At 40.5% G+C, this 21904-nt stretch overlaps 1 long non-coding RNA gene across 1 annotated transcript; it reads left to right on the top strand.

Moving 5' to 3' along the window:
* Positions 1 to 21209: 21209 nt before the first annotated feature.
* LOC120742722 lies at positions 21210 to 21672 on the top strand. Its single transcript, XR_005697936.1, has 2 exons — positions 21210 to 21362; positions 21513 to 21672. It is a non-coding gene; the product is annotated as an uncharacterized LOC120742722 (long non-coding RNA).
* The last annotated feature ends 232 nt before the right edge of the window (positions 21673 to 21904 follow it).

The following is a 21904-nucleotide window of genomic DNA, read 5'->3' as shown; positions in this document are numbered from 1 at the left end:
ACAAAGCTTGGTTGTTTATTGTTTAATATCATTCAGACCTTAAATGATAAGCAGTGGGAACGTTTGGATCCTGACCTGAGAGTTTCCAGTGTACAATGTGGACTCTGTAGCGCAGCAGACAGAAACTTCACGCCTGAATCTTGCAGGTCATTGTTAGTCAGGTCCAGCTCTTTCAGAAAGGAGGACTTGGAGCTGAGAACTGAGGACAGAGCATCACAGCTTCTCTCTGAGAGGTTACAGCCACTTAGTCTGTAAAAAAAACAAATTAATTAAATCAGTCAAATGAATTGTTAAAATGCCACCATGCAATACAATTACTGGTTGACTAAATGGCTTCATTAAAACACAGCTGTCCTTCTATCAGCACTTACTCCTTGTAAGCTTCACCTCCTCCACCTCGTAATTCAGAGGACATTAACATAAACTGTAAATCTAGTATAAACATCATTTCTGAGTCATGTTTGGAAATGTAATCTTCTCTGATCCATTTGCATAGTTTAGAGCCTGATACTGAAATATATCTGTGGACAGCACGGACATTCAAAGCAAAGACATTCAAAGATCACAGAAGACGACTCTGTTCAATAAATATTACACTCATGCTGTCAAGAAAGACCAAAGGTAGGTAAAACTCTGGTTGTTGCAGCCATCCAGTAAGACATGCTTTGTATTTGCAGTCGTGCTGTAGTTTGTGACACCTGGTGGATGAGTTGTGAAGGATGATGAAAAGAAGATTTAAACCCAGGCCCTGGAGTCACAACTCTAACCTTCAGTACATCGGTCACCTGCTCAGCCAGGTAAGCTATAGCAGCAGTCAGTGTGTGAGTTAATTTGAAGACAATGATGAGAATAGCTATAAGTCAGGGGAAAAAACAAACAACTTATTATAAGAAGAGCAGGTTCAGGGAGGGACAACCATCTGCTCCAACCAGTTTGGGAGTGAGGGGAGAGAGCAGGCCAAAAACAACAAAGAAACAAAAAACACACTGTGGAAGACCGAGGCAGAGTTTAGTAATTAACTCAATTCAACAGTGGTGCATGAACACATGAAAGTGGAGAGAGGTGAGTGAAGAAGTAATGCTCATTACATCCTGGGAAGAGCCCAGAAACCTAAGCTTAAAAGTGTAACTAAAGACGTTTCTGTGGCTACAATGATTCACTGAGTAATTCAAATGCAAATGCTTTGTTTAATGCATGAGCCACCATGCATGTAAAAGTGAGTGTTTCACCAATATTTGTGACCAAAAATAGACCTGCAGTAGAAATGTATCTAAAAGCATGCATGTGAATATAAGGTATTACAACATTTGGCAGTTTTTAAACAAAGACTGATAACACAACAGCAGCACTGATGATCATAGTTTACGGTAGACTCAGCGTTTCGAGTACACAGAGTTCTTGAGCCATCAAAGAGGTTACAGCTGTATAGGAGTAATCCCAAACTTTAGGATACAAATTCATACAAAGACAGAAAGCCTGGTGAAATAAATTACTGACACAGTTGGATGTTTGAAGTAAAACATGAGTACAAATGTACTTACAGAGCTTTGTTGGAGGTTTTGAACACTGGCAGCAGCCTCAGAAGAGCCTCCTCCGAAGCAGAGTATTTCTTCAAGTCAAACACAACCAGATCTTTTTCTGATGACAGTAAGATGAAGACCAGAGCTGACCACTCAGCAGGAGACAGTTTATCTTCGGAGAGACTTCCTGATCTCAGGGACTGTTGGATGTCCTCCACTAGAAAACAATCATTCAGTTCATTCAGACAGTGGAACAGATTGATGCTTTTCTCTGCAGACAGATTCCGATTCTTACTGAGCTTCTTATTGATGTACTGGACTGTTTGTTGATTGGTCTGTGAGCTACTTCCTGTCTGTGTCAGCAGGCCTCGTAGGAGAGTCTGATTGGTCTGCAGTGAAAGACCCAGGAGGAAGCGCAGGAACAAGTCCAGGTGTCCATTTGGACTCTGTAAGGCCTTGTCCACAGCACTCTGGTAGAAGTATTTCTCTGAAGATTTTCCTGTTTCAGATTTCTTGGAGGTTGTTTGTTGGTCTTCCATCAGATTGAGTCCAGAGTTGATGAAAGTCAGATGGACATGAAGAGCAGCCAGAAACTCCTGAACACTCAGATGGATGAAGCAGAACACCTTGTCCTGGTACAGTCCTCTCTCCTCTTTAAAGAGCTGTGTAAACACTCCTGAGTACACTGAGGCTGCTCTGATATCAATGCCACACTCTGTCAGGTCTGATTCATAGAAGATCACGTTTCCTTTCATCAGCTGATCAAAAGCCAGTGTTCCTAGAGACTCCATCATGTTCCTGCTCTCTGGACTCCAGTGTGGATCTGTCTCAGCTCCTCCGTCATACTTGACCTTCTTCACTTTGGCCTGAACCACCAGGAAGTGGATGTACATCTCAGTCAGGGTCTTGGGCAGCTGTACTCCCTCTTTGGTATTCAGCACATCCTCCAGAACTGTAGCAGTAATCCAGCAAAAGACTGGGATGTGGCACATGATGTGGAGACTCCGTGATGTCTTGATGTGGGAGATGATCCTGCTGGCCTGCTCCTTATCTCTGAATCTCTTCCTGAAGTACTTCTTCTTCTGTGGGTCAGTGAACCCTCTGACCTCTGTGACCATTTCAACACACCTAGGAGGGATCTGATTAGCTGCTGCAGGTCGTGTGGTTATCCAGAGGTGAGCAGAGGGAAGCAGTTTCCCCCTGATGAGGTTTACCAACAGCACATCTACTGAGGTGGACTTTCTAGGGTCAGTTAGGATTGCAGTTTTGTGGAAGTCCAGAGGAAGTCGACACTCATCCAGACCATCAAAGATGAACACAACCTGGAAGTCTTCAAAGCTGCAGATTCCTGCTTTTTTGGTTTCAGTAAAGAAGTAATGAACAAGTTCCACCAAGCTGAACTTTTCCTCTCTCAGCACATTCAGCTCTCTGAAAGTGAATGGAAATATGAACTGGATGTCCTGGTTGGCTTTGTCTTCAGCCCAGTCGAGGGTGTATTTCTGTGTTAATACCGTTTTCCCAATGCCAGCCACTCCCTTTGTCAGCACTGTTCTGATTGGTTCATCTCTTCCAGGTGAGGCTTTAAAGATGTCTTCTCGTCGGATTGTTTTTTCTGGTCTGTCTGGTTTCCTGGATGCTATTTCAATCTGTCTGACCTCATGTTCATCATTGACCTCTGCAGTCCCTCCCTCTGTAATGTAGAGCTCTGTGTAGATCTGATTCAGAAGGGTTGGGTTTCCTGCTTTAGCGATCCCCTCAAACACACACTGGAACTTCTCCTTCAGAGCAAATTTAAGGTTCCGATGACAAACTACAGCTTGAAGTTCTGAATGAGAAGAAATATGTAGAATATCATTTGAAAATGAAAATATACACTTAATTCCAAAAACAATGAATCTTTAAAACACGTTGGTCTTTCTCTTAAGACATTAGTAAATGTTTCATTTATCCAGCAGCTTAAATCTTTAGAGAAATCCTCTTACTGCTCTGCAGACAGTCAGCCAGCTCCTCCTGCTTCATTTTCCTCAGGAATTTCAGTGTGATCTTCACAAATGCCTCTCTGCTGCTGCTCCTTCGACTTGCTAAGCACTCTGGGTAATCTGCACTCAGAACCTTCTGGATATTCTTCAGCTCGTTCTTCACAAAAGTGATGATGTTTTCCTCCAGCAGCTGGAACAGAATACTTTATGAATGAGCCAATCAGACTGAAATCATGGAGCCAGACATCAGATCCATGTTGGACACACTTACAATCCACCGGTCTACAAACATCAGCATGGAGAGGACTGTGAACACAATAGATGTAAAAGTAGTTGTTGTACATGTACAGACCATAAATATGGAGTCCAGGTGTGTTTGATGCTGCTGGGCAGACTGACCACTGGGAACCTCTGAGCTCTCCTGGTCCACTCTGTGGAGGAACCATGAAGAATCAGTTCAAGCACAAGATAAAGATCCAGTAGTTTCTGCTCAGGTAACTTCATCTGAATCAAGTTTGTCATGTTTTAAACTCTCAGATTGTGAAAATATCAGGCATTTTCAGTCTGTTTTATGGACTCTCTTTCATTGCTGATGGATGATGTTGCAGAAACTCAGACTTCATTAAATTGAACAAATTAACTCAGTGGGAGGTAAAACTGATAAACCATCAACCACCTCTACAAGCAGTTCATTGCTCAAAGACCAGAACATTATCCCAGGTCTGCCCTCCACCACTATAACAACAGCTTTACAAACTGGGTAGATTAATGTAGGACATGTGAGAAATACCTGTTGTGTCATTTTGTCACAAATCATCTGACGCCTCTGATTTTTTTCTAAAACAAACTTTGCATATTTAATGAATTTGTGAAAGTTTTACCGTCATACTAATAATACAATTGCAATTTGGTTCCTTAGTCATCGATTCATAAGTTCAGGAAAGTAGATGAGTTTTTCAGGGCAACCCCCCACACATTTAATCTCTATTGAAATCACTAAACAAATGTAACGTCTAGTCTAAAGGTCACAATCTGAAGATCAAATCTGTTTTTGTTCCCTGTGATTAAGTCTGAGCATCAGTATCCTGGGATTTATCCACTACATCCACACTACTGTTGTTCAGTGTTCTCCTGATGGAGGTCTCATTAACACCACCCAGTATGATCCGGGCTTTAGCTGCTTACACGTTACCCTGGGTCTCTTTGTGACCTCTCAGACTGTTTAACAGATCAGACACAATGACAGATCAGAGACAGAGCAGCTCTGTTCTTTAAAGACAAACATGAACCCACTCAGTACACACTTTCCCCACAGATATGAGCATATCTGTCCTGAAACAGTCTGACATTTTTATCTTTTTGTTTCATTGTTTTCTTTGTAAAAATCTGAGGATTTTTCAGCTCGTATTTATCCAGGAAAACTCAAACATCTAAAGGAGCTCATCACAGTTCTCTGACCTCGTTGGTCCAGGTTCATCACTGAAGTATGGAGGTTCATCTTTGGACAGGTCACTCCTCACAGACAGACAGCTGGATCCTGCAGACTGTGACCTCTGACCACTGCAGACACAAACATGTTTTATTCAACGATAAATTATCTGATGAAAGTCATTGAAGCAGCTCTGATCACACAGACTGCAGATAATGCAGCTGTTTCCTGTCAGTAGCAGTCCTCTTAGATTAGAGTACAGCTTTTTACAGGAAAACAAATGTCCCTGAATGCAACAGTGAGAAACAGTCTGCCTCCGTGGCTGTGATAGTTGCCGTTAGGAGCGTTCATGTGTTTGCAGTTATACGAGGAGATGTACCATCATGGAGATGTTAACAAATCCTCAAATCCTACAGCATCACGTGGCACGCACAAACAACTTCCACTGATCAGAGCGATGTCCTCTTTAAGGTCTGCAAACCTTAGTTTGCTTTCTAGAGCAGCATATCATCCTCACAGAGCACAGCTGGCACGCTTGTTTGTGTTAGCTTAGCCACTAGGCTAAAGTCAAACTACCCACTGCTAGCAGCTGTTTCCATCATAGTTTAGGATCCAGATATGTGAGCTCTAAATTTGCACCTGTGATTAAAATAAATAGCTAAAAACAGCCAATTGTGTCCAAATATGTGTTAAAAGCAGATAAAATGACAGTTACACCTGTGCCTGTGTGTCCTTTGAGACACTACTCTCCTACAGAGATGCATTTTAGAAACCAGTAAACATCAAAATCATTTAAATCAGACAAACTGACATCAGTTCATGTTACTGACAGCTCACCTCTCTGCAGCAGACACTTTAAAATCAACGAGACCACCTTTAGACGTGTCACTCTTTAAGGACACAAAGCTGGATGGAGGTCCAGGCTGGTTCCTGTGAATAATGATGGAGCAGTGATGCGAGTGCTGAGCTGTGACATGGAGAATAGTCATGGACAGTTAGAGATGGTCATCTCACCTCTGAGATTTGGTCTGGCTCTCACGTTCCCCACACAGAATGGTTTTAGAGGGAGGGACTCCCTCCTCTCTGTCCTCACACTGATCCATGCTGCTCAATTTACATCCACATCAGCTCACAAACACTTTCTACCTTCACCTGCAGAGAAAACACGAATCATTCATGTGCACATAAACTGAAATCCTCTTTTCCATCATGTGTGCTGTCCAAATATCAACTCCTTCTTTCCTGCTTCATCTCAGTGTCAGCTGAGAGAATGACAAACCCACTATGTGTCAACATTTGATGGATGATGACACAGAAATGTGAAGTGATATTGACCTAAATGTGTCCTAATGATAATGAGAAGCTTTGATGAGTTGTGATTGTGTGAGCTGTTACTAGGATGTTAGCCCAGCCCTGAAATCTTTGCTATTTTCACTTGATAACAGAAGCTGTTACCTAAATAAATACAAGCAGGAAGCATGTTTTCATAGTGTTATTTAGCCATCAGAACATCCTACCTAAATAAATGCAAGCAGGAAGCTTGTTTTGATAGTGTGTTATGCCTTTTGGTCAGAAGTCAATAGTTAATGCATACTCTGATTAAGTTACATAAGCAAAGTGATAAACAAGTTCAAAGTTAAGAAATATTATTAGCGATTCATGCTAAAAACAGTTAAAATGTGTGGGTTCGAAATTTGCTCAGAGTGAGCCATCGTTATCACAAGTGATCTTTGTATTGTACGTGCGGAAACGGGAGCGAGGGAGCGCTCTGATCATTCGCCTATCTTTGACGTGTTTTCTCCGTTAATGCCGTGAAAAGTGCTTCGGCAGTATTAAAAGAGTGAACGAGTTCATGTACACGCTTGTACCTTGGGAAACGTTCGTCTTTGTGAGTATTAATATGTTCAGAGATAACTTTTATATGTGTTTACCTGGAGTGAACTGCGATGCTAATGTAACGCACGTGTTAAGCTAGGCTAAGTTTGTCATTAAGATGTGTATTAGCTAGCAATTTATTTTCATTTTCTGTATATTTCAGTTACAAATAAGAAATAGCAAGGAGAAACCTTGAGAGAGGATAAGGCTTTAAAGGATCTTCATTAAAAGCAAGAAAAGCAAGCCTTGTGTGGAAGATCTCGTCTATTTTGTTCGCTAGCTGTCTAGCTTGACATGGTCACGTGTCGTGAGGGCAGCATAGTGTGATTTGGCCATCTAAACGTCCTACCTAAATAAATGCAAAAAATTGATCTGTGTTGTCTTTGCCTACTTATTGTTTTTAGTGTTAACAATCCACATTGCAGGCATTGCATCTTTCAACATGTTTGTGGGTAGATTTGGATGTACCAGGTGTAAGTGCAGCCACTCAGCCTTTACTCGATGTGATCATAGCAGCAGGTGCAGATGTGTGTCACAAGTTAATCTAGTAGTAGGCTATGGTACTTGGCCACAGGTGGCAGCAGTGGACTGACCTGCATTGGAGACTGGTCTAGCTGCTATGTGGTAATCAGTAGATGGGTTCCAAATTGAGGATTATATGCAAGTTTTGGAGACTGTTTATTACTGATCACTGTGTAACTGCGGATCGTTATTAGATTGACCACACTTATACAGACTGTATATAACAACCAACTCTAAAATGTTCGTTTGCAGAGAAAACACACGCAGACTATGCTAACGACATGTGATGTTACAACACTGGTGAAATATTAGTGTGTCATATATTTGTTCACGACATTTTTTCTTATGGGCAAAAGTATTGAAATCATGATGAACAAGGGTGGTGATTCTTATGACTTTGTGTATATAATTTGGCATTTTGTACAAATGTAGGCTGATAATACATACATGATATCATTTCATTCATTTCAAAGGTTTATTTGCATGACGCATAAACAGACACAATTGAAAGGTACAAATGTATTGTGCATGAAATGAATTCAAACGTGCTGCAGATGTGTGTCACAAGTTGACCTGGCTGTAGGCTGTGGCACTTGGTTCACTCGAGTCCATGTTAGTGCACAAAGTAAACTGCACGCTTTAGTAATAAAACGTGCGAGGGGAACGATAACGACGGCAAGAGTCTCCCGATCGTTTACTCTTGCTGTCCTGTGAACAACATCGGCGTGGTGTTAATTGTTTGCTGTTTTCACGATCGTGTCGCGCATGAAGATATTACCAGGTAAACTCGCCACATTTTTAAACATTTTGTTGTTCAACAGCATCAACACTGACGGAGTGTGCTTGAGATAACCTCACAAGTGTCACAGGTGACACATTTGGCGTTTTTTTTTTTTTTTTTTTTTTTTTTTTTTTTTTTTTTTGCTGGTTTGTCGGTAGCAGCTACTGAAACGCAAGTCTGCCATACATCTGTTCGACCAACGCCAGTAGATCTAAACGCCAGTAGATCTAAACGCCAGTAGATCTAAACGCCAGCAGCTTTACAGCTGTGGCTCCAGCAAACATCAGCTGATACTAGAAAGTAATATTAAATAAATGCTAACAACAGCTGATCAAGCTTAAACATGTTGTTCTTGTTTAGCGTGACATCCGCTGGTTTCCTCTTTCTGGCACAGAGAGAAAAGCCGATCAGCTGATCATCGATCGGTTTCATGATTGAATTAGCAACTTTCTACCTTAAGTAGTAATAGGGACAAATCACGTTCCTTTGCACCTCAACTTTAAAGTTTGACCTTCCCGGCTTTGGTCCAGTCCAGAGTCGATGGCCAATCCACCACCATTCATTTATACCGTTAAAAAAAAGAAAAGAAATAAAACCCCATCTGCCCATAAAATCGAAAAATCACAAGTGGCCCGGTATGCCCGATGGCCAGTCCAGCCCTGCACAGCTGATGTTAGCCAGAAAAACATTACACATCGACTTTAAAGGAGAGACCGGAAATAAAAACACACAGAGTTAGTTGTGTGAATAAATCAGACATGAGCTGAAGAAACAGTAAAGTTCCTAAAGACAAACTGTTAAAGGAGGAAACAAAGCACACTTACAGTTTCTTCAAACACACCAACAACAAGCTCCACTTACTTCCTCATTGTTCAGCTGCTTCCTGGAAAGCCAGTAGTGATGTGTCGGTCTCGAACGAAAGTGAATGACGCAAGCCCCGTCTCCTTATTGGCAGCTGTGTTTTGTGTTTGTTTTTCTTTCTCTCACCCTCTGTCTCACACTTTTTTTCCCCGCTTCACTCCGCACGCGAGGCTTGTGCTTTGCGCTGGGTCAGGGGGGAGGGGCGGTAGCTACACTGGCAGTAGCACCGGTGTCCTGGGAATCCATCCTACCTGTTGTTTCTGCACATGTGCGCAACACAAAATTCAGTGGGAAATTGTCCTACCTTTGTGAATATTACCTAGAAAAATTCTCTGACCGGTAAAATTAACTGCCAAACCAACCTAGTTCAAAAAAGAATGACTTCATATAGGGAAAAATATATATCACATCTGCAGGACACCTTAAACTATTTTTTTAATTAAGCAGCAAGGCAGAACAAAGTCAGGGCTGTATCAAGACACGAGGACTAAACCCCAATTCAACCAGACCCAGAACTGATCCGGAATTAAAACAGGACTACAACAGTTCAAAATCAGGACTAAGGATTTAACCAAGACAGAACCAGAATCAGAACTAGATGATAGTAGCACTAAAAATCATCATAGACCTGCACTACACTTATTTTTTTAATTCTACCAAAGTCCACTATTTAGATTGAGAAAAGTTTATATAATTATTTAGCCTTGTTGTGCAAACAAGCCTGCATAACTTAATAAATGTAGAATTTGAAAAATAACAAACCTAAAAAGAAACACTAGGTACGAGATACATGAGTACCTATGATACGGTGATACTTTTGGTAAACAACCATTTGACTAACATGTGTGTCTCACCTGCTCTTGTTCCATCTCTGTTCCTCTCTCTCTCCCTCTCTGTTCCTCTCTCTCCCTCTTTGTGCTGACAATCATCAAATATACAGATATTTACAAACTCTTCAGATAAAAACACAAACACTTTTTTAATTGTAACATCAAATCAGACTAAATGTTTATTTTTTTAGATTGATAAATATAAAAAACATATTTGTTAACTTTAAGAGTAAAGAGAGAAACTATCTGTATTTCTTAATTGTAAATGGCACCAAATTGTATTCAAAATTGAGCCACATGGACTCTACTAACCTATCAGAAGCTTCTTCAGCTCAGAATGGAATCGTCTGCAGTTTTCTTATTAATTAACAATAAACTTAGTGTACATGTACTCCTAAATTTGATGAAAGTGATAAAAATAGAAGCTCTGTCTCTCTTTATTCTGACATTTAATTAATTCAAAAGATATTTCAATATTTATTTATCCAAAACAAAACAAGTTTACTCTAAATTGATGTTGTACAGTAAAAACTGTTCTTGTGTTTTCCATAAAGTGTATGTAAATATCTGGTTTAAACTGTGAATATACTGCTGTGTATTGAAATTCCTGTTGTTTTGCATAGAAATATACTGAACAACATACAAAGCATAATATATAAAATACTACCAGAGTTTTTTCTTTGAAAGAAGCTCCTTATGTCCATTCTTGTATATCAGTGCATTACTGAAACTGATTTATTTAGCCGTGGAGGGAAACAACTGAAAATATGAAATAAACACACATGTAAGCTAAGACTGAAACAGCATTGTTGTTGTTCCGCTTTTCATTTCGCCATTTGTTGATTCACTCGAAGAGCAAGTACTGTAATATGGGTCAAGTGATCAGTTTGATATCAATCTTTCGTGATGCACCGTCATATTTACATTATTTGCACAGTACGAATGATTTGCTTTGGTACCTGGTCAAACTTCAGTTCTCCTCTGTCTGCCTGGCTCCGTTTCTCCAACAGCGCACTCTTAGACAGCAGCTGCCCCGCCCCGCTTAGTGCCTGAGCTCGGCTCATACCAATATATGGGGGGATTTACACACAGTTGTAAATTCCCACAGTGTGCACTATGTGCTTCGAATATTGTGTGTAATTTTTGTTTTATACAGTTGTCAGCCAGGCATCTAACTATGAAAAAATTACACTCCAAAAGGCCCCGGGCTTCTGAGAAAACAACCCGGGCTGAAGCCCAGTAAGCCACCCCCCCACTCTGCCACTGCTTAAACTGCTAAAATTTTGTGGCAAATCGTCCTACTTTTGTTAATCTCAGCTCCAAAGTTGATGCTTTCTGTCTTGCAACCATAACCATTACAAATTCCTCAGTTTTATTTAAGTATGGATATCTACCATCATTTATCTTCCCTGCATATCTACTGTTTACGTTGGAGGGAAACAATGATGGAGTTTCTAGGTGTTCAAACACAGAGTGCTGTTAGTGTTGGTGTATAATGTGAAATTGGTCCACTTACATTTAATGAGCAAATGCTTAGATCATCCGTGTCCAGCGATGTGCAAATCAAATTCAAATTTTATTTGTCACGTACACAGTCATACACAGTACGATATGTAGTGAAATGCTTGGACAACTGCTCGTGACCTAAAGAAAACAGAAAAGGAAAAGGCTATGAATAAGATAGGAAATAAATATGAAAAATTAAAAAGGGTAAATTTAACTAGGAAGGAATAAAATATAAATTAAGGTTAAAAATGAAATAACTGTACAACACAAATTAGAATGAAGGGTAAATTTAACTGGGAGAATAAGATAAAATATATAAATTAAAGTTGAAAATAAAAGTTCCTGAGCACCTTGGAGGGCAGTTGGAAGTCTCTCAAGCGTCTGAGGTGGTAGAGACGCTGTCGGGCCTTTTTCACCACGGTGTTGATGTGACAGGACCATGACAGGTCCTGCGTGATGTGAACTCCGAGGTATTTGAAGCTGTCCACTCTCTCCACTGGGCACTCGTTGATGACAGGGGTCTGGTAGTTCCTCTCCTGCTTAGTGCTGAAGTCCACTATCAACTCCTTTGTCTTACTGACGTTTAGAAGGAGGTTGTTCCTCTGGCACCAGTTCTCCAGATTCCTAATCTCCTTCAGGTAGGCCGTCTCGTTGTTATCGGAGATCAGGCCCACCACGACGGTGTCGTCAGCAAACTTGATGATGGTGGTGGAGCTGGTAGTGGCCACACAGTCATATGTGTACAAAGAGTACAGCAGGGGGCTCAGAACACACCCCTGGGGGGCTCCAGTGCTGAGAGTGGTGGAGGCTGAGACATGTCCGCCCATCCTTACTGCCTGTGGTCTGCCAGTTAGGAAGTTGGAGATCCACTGACACATAGATGAGCTGAGTCCCAGATGCTCCAGCTTGGTGGTGAGTGTGGAGGGAATTATGGTGTTAAATGCAGTTGGCCTTTTGAAGGACTGCACTGGAGCACGTCTGTGGTGGGAGAAAAACACCCCTCTGCAGGAGCTCCCACATTTGTGGGACTACTTTATGCTGCCTGATTTATGCTTAGCAATCATGCTTTTTTTTTTTTTTTTCTCCTTCAGGAACCACAGGGACAGATTGTGTAATGGAAACAAACTGTGTTAAGCTCTAAGTTGGTCCATAAAAGATGTCAGTTAAACAGAATTCTCATAAAAATACTTAACAAAATGTCATAACTCAACAAACTGATGTCCCCAAATGAGAAACAGCTCAACTTATATCGTAACTAAATAAAGCATTTTAAACATCATAGCTGAAAACCACAGAGACAATAACTGACCATGACACAACAAGAAACCCCATTCCTCCCTGTGTGTTCACAACAGAAGGTTAAGCCCATTTTTTTGGCCTCTCCACTTAAACCAGCTCCAGCCTCACTCCAAACCACGAAGGACTGCAGCAGCAGCCAGGTAGCTCAAAGGGAACCAAAGGTAATTATTACATCATATACCTGTAGTACTATGACAAACAATACAAACTAAATCCTGTACCATCATTTGTCATGTATGGGAAAGAACTAACCAAATTAAACCTTTGTGCTCTATATTTTTCTTCCTGTACACTTGTAAAACAATAACTGTATACAGACTGATAATACACCCGGCCTATCTATGTTATGATGCCATTATGCCGTTATGGGTAAACTGTGTCTAAAGGAATGTAAATTATTGAAGCAGGGAAGAAAAACATCAGTGCTGCACTTATGGCGCCGCTCACATGGTTCATTTGTGCAGCATGACAGATTAAAAGGCACAATCAACATGTACTGCTCCTGGTGTTGACTTCTAAAAATTACAAGCAGCAGAAAGGTATCGCAGGAGAGGCGACAAACTGCCTGTGTGCCTGAAATACACTACATGGATGGGAAAATTCACTGCTTTCCAAATGATTTCGCTGATTGCTGGGATGTGCACTGTCTTGCCAATCTTTTAAACAATGTCCTAGGAGGAGATGTGGCCTTCCTTGAAAACCTGTACACGAGCAGTATTTCCCTCACTTATTGTTTGGCTCTGTCTCAAATAGAGCGTGACTCATCGTAGGACATTTTAGGATTTAGTGACGTCAACAGACACATCTATGTGTACTTGAACTGGCTTTCAGTACAAGGTGACACATGAAAGTTTGACTAACAAGTTTAAGTCACGGTTGTTTGTTGTGAAACTCTAACAAGTCTAACTTTATTTAAGCTGAGCTAAAATTCATTATTGATATGAAGCTATTCATTCAATCATTCACAGCATTGCTTAAAGTAAAAACCATTTATGGGAGGTTTTGATGGCAGAGGGGCATGCTGGGAAATATTTTTCTTTCTGACCTTTCACCCTTTGATTTGTCGAAGTCATAGCCATCAACCTGTTGTCTGGCTTTGTCTCCTTCTCCTGTTTGTTTCTTAAATCAGTTTTTCCAAATTTCCATTTGACTATTTCTTTTGTTTTGTTTTTGCAGGCTACTTTATTTATTTGTTTGTTTCATTTGTTATTTAAAAATAATATTGCCAGATTTCTGGAGAAGGGGCAAAGGGACACTCAGGAAGATATGAAAACATGACACAAACATTCAAATCTCAGATGTTTCTTAGCAGAAAAGCTGAGATTTATGTCCTATAAAACTCACAGCATCACAGCAGAGGTCGCATTGGTGTAGAAAACACACACACACACACACACACACACACACACACACACACACACACACACACACACACCTTCAGTTATCCGATGAACGTCCCTCTGTCAGGGCTCCTCTCAGTGAAAGGTGTCGTCTCCAGGTCACTGGCAGGTCCTCCATCAGCGCCTTCAGGTGTGGATCCTGATCTGCAGGACTTCCTCCTCCAAACCAACCACACAGCAGCAGCAGCAGAGAGCAGCAGGGTTATGAAGGCTGTGTTGACGATGGGAGTTTTCGTGTGTGTCTCTGCTTCATGTGGGGGCTGCAGAGAGACAAACATGAAATAATGTGAGACCCACTGCGCTGACTCAGCAGCTGTGATGTGCTTCAGTGTTTAGCAGAGGTGATGCTGGTGTTGGTGCTCCTCTCACTGACCGTCACTCTCACAGCTTCAGCGTGTGGTGTGAGCTCTCTCTTGTCTTAGGAGAGGCGTGTCCCTCTGGTCTCATGTTACAGTCTGTGAGGCTTAACATGAGTTTGAAACTTGTGTTATTTGGTTGTGTGTGGGTAATAAAGGAACTGTTTCAAACCACTTCCAGAGGCCTGTGGTAAAAATTAGGACTACACTTGATATCATTTCAGGTCCTTTCTGCTTTGTTTTTTAATTGTTTGCTCTTTTGGGTGCTCTCATTTCCACACCGCTGATTTTACAGAGACCATAATCAAGTGTTATTATGTCAGCGGGAAGGAAATAATTGTTGGCAATGCAAAGCTGGACCATTTCTTGTCTCATAAAGCTCGTAAACTATGGTAACAGGGATTGCAACTAAAGGATTTATAAATAAAAAATAAAATAAAACAAGACAAAAAAAGCGTATCACAGCAGAGGTCATGTTTGTAAAAAAACCAAAATCAGCTCTGACTGATTTTGATAAGATCAGGGACGGGCAGAGTGTAACAGTTGGTGAAACGTTAGTATTTGACCACTAGGCTTAGCTCTTGTAATGATAATGTAATTAACGCATTTTATTTGTATGTTTTATTTTTATGTTGAGCAGAAACATTTTCCTTTTTTGCATACCGGATTGATGTAAAGTCAATTTGATACAAGGAAAATAACCGGTTAATTTTTTGAGGTATAAGGTAAGGGCAGAGGTCACTTCCTTGTTTTGGGAAGTAAGGTCAGAGAAGCTGCTCATGGTGAATGTCAAAGAAGAAATAAAGCCTAAGTTCCACTTACACCGGTTTGTCTACTTGCAGGCCAAGTGTTATGTTTGTTTATATTTTGTGAATTTTATATTGTAATATGTTTTAATGCTGAAATATCAGTTTCTTGTACATTTGTATTTGTACCTGTGTACGTTAAGAGAAGCACAGTAACATCAGTAAAGAAGAACTCTCGTGTATGTGTACAAGCCGGCATACAGAGAGACTTTCCAACACACTATTACTGAACAAGACTCACAGCTAAGTAATGAATGGCAAATGTTCACAGGACACTCACTGTTCACTTGACTGTGAGTCCAAGCACTTGACTGTGAGTCAAAGCGCTTGACTCATAAGTAAAGATATCAAGGTCTTCTTCATTGAATTTTAAAACAAATATATATATTAATCATCATCATCACCTAATAATAATAATAATAATAATAATAATAATAATAATTATTATTATTATTAGTATTATTAATATTATTATTATTGTTAGTAGTAGTAGTAGTAGTAGTAGACAGTGGGGTAATTTTAATTTATTTTTAATTTAACCTTTATTTAACCAGAAAGATCCCGTTGAGATTTAAAACCTATTTTCACAGGAGACCTGGCCAAGAAAGGCAGCAGCAAGTGTCTCACACTCAATTAAACACAGGCAGCAACAACACACATGCAAAAATAAAATGAAAAAAACAAAAAACAAAACATAAAATAAAATTCAATAATTCTCTCTTGCATGGTGGTATGGCACCAGTTTGACTGAACAGTTTTGTTGCTCCAGTCTCTTCATCTTCTGGTTCTCTCCTCAGTTTTCAGTCGCAAAGGAAAACAATCCCAGGTGTTAAAGCTGGCTATTTTAAGGACTGTGATCCATGTCCAGTGAAAGGACTCTGATGGCTGCAGAGGGCAAGAAAATGGAAATCAGACATGTTAGTAAGTGGAAGTTTCAGTTTCAGTTCCTGAATTCATTTGAACAGAAAACCAAAAATGGCACAGTTCAAAGCTCAAGGTATAATGAGATGTATCTACGTGACCTGACTATTGCATTTCCAGAACATGTTTTAACTGTAGATCTGCCTGTGTTAGAGAGCCTAAAAGGCTGCTAATAAGAGGAGACGCTAATAATATAGTTATTTCCTTTTTCACTTCCTGTGGTTGTCTTTATGTGCCCTGGTTTACATATGAGTGGGGAGATTCATGGTCATGTGTGTCATATTATTGTCAACACACACAGTGAGCACAGTGACACATTTCAAATCCAGTGCATTTGTTACAATAAGGGATTATTACCTGTTATAACATTCTGTATCATTGTTTGGTATGGTAATATGTCTTTGAACAATAAGACCAGACTTAGTAATCTGGTTAAAGGGGCTGTTTCGATTTCAGGGAGGTCTCGGGTCCAGCATGTGGACTTACAGGCAGGTGCTGAGGAAGACGACCTGTGTCATGTTATGTTCAGACCATCCTCTCTAATGATTTTCAGCTGCTTCCCTCATGTCGTCAGTATAAAGTGCCTGCAGTGAAGACAAAGAGACATAGAGTGTCTTTTGTATTTGCTGCTATAATCATGGTTAATAACACTAAACCATAAGGGTTGTTGCCATTGCACTTTTTTTGATGAAAAAATTTGGTACTGTTCTCTCTGGGCTTTGTGTGTGTGTGGTGTGTGTTGTGTTGTTTGTTGTTTTGTCTCTCTATGGATAGAGATCAAATCAATTTCCCACTGGTGACAAAAAGTCACCATTGACCGTTGATTTTTTTCTCTCCCCATGTTCACAGCTATAGACTAAAGCACTTATGTTATTAAAAATGTATGAACAGCTCCCCGTGTGGTTTGAAAAAGCACCTTGTCTGCTTCTAGTGGTCGGCAACACCCAAACTGCCTTCAGCGGAATCAAGTTTGTCAGTGGTAAATCCCAGATTGGGAAAAATATCAGGCATTTTGCAGTCTGTTTTAATGGACTTCTTCATTGCTGATGGATGATGTTGGCAGAAACTCAGACTCATAAATTGAACAATTAACTCAGGGTGGGAGGTAAAACTGATAAACCACAACCACCTCTACAAGCAGTCATGCTCAAAGACCAGAACATTATCCCAGGTCTGCCCTCCACCACTATAACAACAGCTTACAAACGTGGTAGATTATGTAGGACAGTGAGAAATACCTGTTTGTCATTTTGTCACAAATCATCTGAGCACTCTGATTTTTTTCTAAAACAAACTTTGCATATTTAATGAATTTGTGAAAGTTTTACCGTCATACTAATAATACAATTGCAATTTGGTTCCTTAGTCATCGATTCATAAGTCAGGAAAGAGATGAGTTTTTCAGGGCAACCCCCACACATTAATCTCTATGAAAACTAAACAAATGTAACGTCTAGTCTAAAGGTCACAATCTGAAGATCAATCTGTTTTTGTTCCCTGTGATTAAGTCTGAGCATCAGTATCCTGGGATTTATCCACTACATCCACACTACTGTTGTTCAGTGTTCTCCTGATGGAGGTCTCATAACACCACCCCAGTATGATTCCGGGCTTTAGCTGCTTACACGTTACCCTGGGTCTCTTTGTGACCTCTCAGACTGTTTAACAGATCAGACACAATGACAGATCAGAGACAGAGCAGCTCTGTTCTTTAAAGACAAACATGAACCCACTCAGTACACACTTTCCCCACAGATATGAGCATCACTGTCCTGAAACAGTCTGACATTTAATCTTTTTGTTTCATTGTTTTCTTTGTAAAATCTGAGGATTTTTCAGCTCGTATTATCCAGGAAAACTCAACATCTAAAGGAGCTCATCACAGTTCTCTGACCTCGTTGGGCCAGGTTCATCACTGAAAGTATGGAGGTTCATCTTTGGACAGGTCACTCCTCACAGACAGACAGCTGATCCTGCAGACTGTGACCTCTGACCACTGCAGACACAAACATTTTTTATTCAACGATAAATTATCTGATGAAAGTCATTGAAGCAGCTCTGATCACACAGACTGCAGATAATGCAGCTGTTTCCTGTCAGTAGCAGTCCTCTTAGATTAGAGTACAGCTTTTTACAGGAAAACAAATGTCCCTGAATGCAACAGTGAGAAACAGTCTGCCTCCGTGGCTGTGATAGTTGCCGTTTGGAGCGTTCATGTGTGTTGCAGTTATACGAGGAGATGTACCATCATGGAGATGTTAACAAATCCTCAAATCCTACAGCATCACGTGGCACGCACAAACAACTTCCACTGATCAGAGCGATGTCCTCTTTAAGGTCTGCAAACCTTAGTTTGCTTTCTAGAGCAGCGTATCATCCTCACAGAGCACAGCTGGCACGCTTGTTTGTGTTAGCTTAGCCACTAGGCTAAAGTCAAACTACCCACTGCTAGCAGCTGTTTCCATCATAGTTTAGGATCCAGATATGTGAGCTCTAAATTTGCACCTGTGATTAAAATAAATAGCTAAAAACAGCCAATTGTGTCCAAATATGTGTTAAAAGCAGATAAAATGACAGTTACACCTGTGCCTGTGTGTCCTTTGAGACACTACTCTCCTACAGAGATGCATTTTAGAAACCAGTAAACATCAAAGAAATATTATAAGCGATTCATGCTAAAAACAGTTAAAATGTGTGGGTTCGAAATTTGCTCAGAGTGAGCCATCGTTATCACAAGTGATCTTTGTGTAAAACTGATAAACCATCAACCACCTCTACAAGCAGTTCATTGCTCAAAGACCAGAACATTATCCCAGGTCTGCCCTCCACCACTATAACAACAGCTTTACAAACTGGGTAGATTAGTGTAGGACATGTGAGAAATACCTGTTGTGTCATTTTGTCACAAATCATCTGACGCCTCTGATTTTTTTCTAAAACAAACTTTGCATATTTAATGAATTTGTGAAAGTTTTACCGTCATACTAATAATACAATTGCAATTTGGTTCCTTAGTCATCGATTCATAAGTTCAGGAAAGTAGATGAGTTTTTCAGGGCAACCCCCCACACATTTAATCTCTATTGAAATCACTAAACAAATGTAACGTCTAGTCTAAAGGTCACAATCTGAAGATCAAATCTGTTTTTTGTTCCCTGGGATTAAGTCTGAGCATCAGTATCCTGGGATTTATCCACTACATCCACACTACTGTTTGTTCAGTGTTCTCCTGATGGAGGTCTCATTAACACCACCCCGTATGATCCGGGCTTTAGCTGCTTACACGTTACCCTGGGTCTCTTTGTGACCTCTCAGACTGTTTAACAGATCAGACACAATGACAGATCAGAGACAGAGCAGCTCTGTTCTTTAAAGACAAACATGAACCCACTCAGTACACACTTTCCCCACAGATATGAGCATATCTGTCCTGAAACAGTCTGACATTTTTATCTTTTTGTTTCATCGTTTTCTTTGTAAAAATCTGAGGATTTTTCAGCTCATATTTATCCAGGAAAACACAAGCATCTAAGGAGCTCATCTACAGTTCTCTGACCTCGTTGGTCCAGGTTCATCACTGAAGTATGGAGGTTCATCTTTGGACAAGGTCACTCCTCACAGACAGACAGCTGGATCCTGCAGACTGTGACCTCTGACCACTGCAGACACAAACATGTTTTTATTCAACGATAAATTATCTGATGAAAGTCATTGAAGCAGCTCTGATCACACAGACTGCAGATAATGCAGCTGTTTCCTGTCAGTAACAGTCCTCTTAGATTAGAGTACAGCTTTTTACAGGAAAACAAATGTCCCTGAATGCAACAGTGAGAAACAGTCTGCCTCCGTGGCTGTGATAGCTGCCGTTAGGAGCGTTCATGTGTTTGCAGTTATACGAGGAGATGTACCATCATGGAGATGTTAACAAATCCTCAAATCCTACAGCATCACGTGGCACGCACAAACAACTTCCACTGATCAGAGCGATGTCCTCTTTAAGGTCTGCAAACCTTAGTTTGCTTTCTAGAGCAGCATATCATCCTCACAGAGCACAGCTGGCACGCTTGTTTGTGTTAGCTTAGCCACTAGGCTAAAGTCAAACTACCCACTGCTAGCAGCTGTTTCCATCATAGTTTAGGATCCAGATATGTGAGCTCTAAATTGCACCTGTGATTAAAATAAATAGCTAAAAACAGCCAATTGTGTCCAAATATGTGTTAAAAGCAGATAAAATGACAGTTACACCTGTGCCTGTGTGTCCTTTGAGACACTACTCTCCTACAGAGATGCATTTTAGAAACCAGTAAACATCAAAATCATTTAAATCAGACAAACTGACATCAGTTCATGTTACTGACAGCTCACCTCTCTGCAGCAGACACTTTAAAATCAACGAGACCACCTTTAGACGTGTCACTCCTTAAGGACACAAAGCTGGATGGAGGTCCAGGCTGGTTCCTGTGAATAATGATGGAGCAGTGATGCGAGTGCTGAGCTGTGACATGGAGTATAGTCATGGACAGTTAAAGATGGTCATCTCACCTCTGAGATTTGGTCTGGCTCTCACGTTCCCCACACAGAATGGTTTTAGAGGGAGGGACTCGCTCCTCTCTGTCCTCACACTGATCCATGCTGCTCAATTTACATCCACATCAGCTCACAAACACTTTCTACCTTCACCTGCAGAGAAAACACGAATCATTCATGTGCACATAAACTGAAATCCTCTTTTCCATCATGTGTGCTGTCCAAATATCAACTCCTTCTTTCCTGCTTCATCTCAGTGTCAGCTGAGAGAATGACAAACCCACTATGTGTCAACATTTGATGGACGATGACACAGAAATGTGAAGTGATATTGTGTTATTTAGCCATCAGAACATCCTACCTAAATAAATACAAGCAGGAAGCATGTTTTGATAGTGTGTTATGCCTTTTGGTCAGAAGTCAATAGTTAATGCATACTCTGATTAAGTTACATAAGCAAAGTGATAAACAAGTTCAAAGTTAAGAAATATTATAAGCGATTCATGCTAAAAACAGTTAAAATGTGTGGGTTCGAAATTTGCTCAGAGTGAATCATCGTTATCACAAGTGATCTTTGTATTGTATGTGCGGAAACGGGAGCGAGGGAGCGCTCTGATCATTCGCCTATCTTTGACGTGTTTTCTCCGTTAATCTCGTGAAAAGTGCTTCGGCAGTATTAAAAGAGTGAACGAGTTCATGTACACGCTAAGAGTGCCCTACACGCTTGTACCTTGGGAAACGTTCGTCTTTGTGAGTATTCATATGTTCAGAGATAACTTTTATATGTGTTTACCTGGAGTGAACTGCGATGCTAATGTAACGCACGTGTTAAGCTAGGCTAAGTTTGTCATTAAGATGTGTATTAGCTAGCAATTTATTTTCATTTTCTGTATATTTCAGTTACAAATAAGAAATAGCAAGGAGAAACCTTGAGAGAGGATAAGGCTTTAAAGGATCTTCATTAAAAGCAAGAAAAGCAAGCCTTGTGTGGAAGATCTCGTCTATTTTGTTCGCTAGCTGTCTAGCTTCACATGGTCACGTGTCGTGAGGGCAGCATAGTGTGATTTGGCCATCTGAACGTCCTACCTAAATAAATGCAAAAAATTGATCTGTGTTGTCTTTGCCTACTTATTGTTTTTAGTGTTAACAATCCACATTGCAGGCATTGCATCTTTCAACATGTTTGTGGGTAGATTTGGATGTACCAGGTGTAAGTGCAGCCACTCAGCCTTTACTCGATGTGATCATAGCAGCAGGTGCAGATGTGTGTCACAAGTTAATCTAGTAGTAGG

Source organism: Simochromis diagramma, unplaced genomic scaffold, assembly GCF_900408965.1.
Source record: "Simochromis diagramma unplaced genomic scaffold, fSimDia1.1 OVJJ01000338.1, whole genome shotgun sequence".
Classification (NCBI taxonomy): Eukaryota; Metazoa; Chordata; class Actinopteri; order Cichliformes; family Cichlidae; genus Simochromis; species Simochromis diagramma.
Note: the sequence above shows the minus strand (reverse complement) of the source record. Positions and strands in the feature narration are given on the sequence as shown.